This window comes from Odontomachus brunneus, unplaced genomic scaffold (genome assembly GCF_010583005.1).
Source record: "Odontomachus brunneus isolate Ranch 3 - 2012 unplaced genomic scaffold, Obru_v1 Obru_scaffold_252, whole genome shotgun sequence".
In the NCBI taxonomy this organism is placed as follows: Eukaryota; Metazoa; Arthropoda; class Insecta; order Hymenoptera; family Formicidae; genus Odontomachus; species Odontomachus brunneus.
The window spans coordinates 150,463-151,969 of NW_022639702.1; positions in this window are offsets into that span (position 1 = coordinate 150,463).

Sequence of the window (1,507 nt, forward strand, 5' to 3'; positions counted from 1 at the left end):
GATAACAGAAAATCAATGCTGTCCGCAAATCATAGTTAGTAGGCTCGAAACGTGACATGTTTAAGGTTATACAAAAATATACTAGAGAATGAAAGTTGGGGTTATGTTTGTTGACAATATTCGTCAGCTGTTAGGAGAATATAATAGCGCGGCAGTAGCGGTCTTACGGTCACTAAACTGAACGCTGGCACCATTTATAGGGGAATTCCGGTTTCATACTTCTACACCTGGTATAGATCATCCGACGATAAATCCTCATAAATAGATCGAATGACTTCTTGGACCTGTGACGTAAGTGGAGCTGGATGTTTATATTCTGACAAAACGTTATTAGCTTCGGCTTGTTTCCACTTACACCATGATGATTTACCGGGCGGACACTTATCGTGTTGTGGATTTTCATCCGTCGAGCATTTGTAATAAAAAGTAGTCCATATTGCATCTTTTATAGCATCGACAGAATCAGAATTACGGACTATTGCCAAACCGTAGTATGTGGATAAGTCATTTATTAAGACATCGATTAATTTTACAGGACCCTTACCACCAAATCCTTTATTGTTTTTCTTAGCGGCTCTCAGTCGAAAACCCATGTTTTTTTACATGTCCAACACATAGCAATATAACAAAAGAATAATAGAGCAGTTGCAAAGACCCAAAAAAAGACGACACGCATATAAGCCGCAGCGCTCCGCCACAGCGCTCCGCAAGGCTACCCTGACTTTTCAACAGACTGTAACTCGATCAGTTTTTCGAATTTTGGCTTGAAATTTTTACCACATATTTTTGAAAGTACAATCTTTAAGAATATGTAAAAAGAAATCAATTTTTTTGGCCCAACAATGTAGAAACCCCCTTAATATTATTACAATATTATTGTCTTTCTATCTAGCATGTGAGTGATTGATTTTACAGGATGCATTCCATGCGAGGACGTGTAGTCTACAGAACGTAACACATCCAATAACTTTCTTAGGGACTATACACACAAAACATTCTTAATAAAGACGTTACATTGTTATTATTTCGCTTAAAAGAAAAAAAATAGTGTATACATTTTCGATTGATATATCATAACTGTATTTCTTTTTTGTTCAAGTTAACATTTCAAAAAGTTCTAAAGTATAGTGCCATATTTGTAGCAAAACTGCTATAATTATTTATTCTCGGTGCAAACAATCATTTTGCAGTATACATTTTTTTCCATGAACACAATCTTTGTAAACAATACATGCCATAGAAAAAACATTTATTTTCTGTGCGTATGCAAGTTCTTTATCGATTTTTTAAATATTATAATAATTATATGATTAATATAATATAAGTTATTAGGTGCTAAACTTAGTTCCTGCGGCTCACAGTTAGATGACGTTAGTTGTAGGTGTAATTTATTTTGACATCTGAAACTGGCTGCATTTTAGAGGTTAGACATTTGTCAATAAAATTCAGTGCGAAGAGATTCATTTAAGCGAGCAGTGCTATTTTTTCTTTTGATTAAATATGGAAC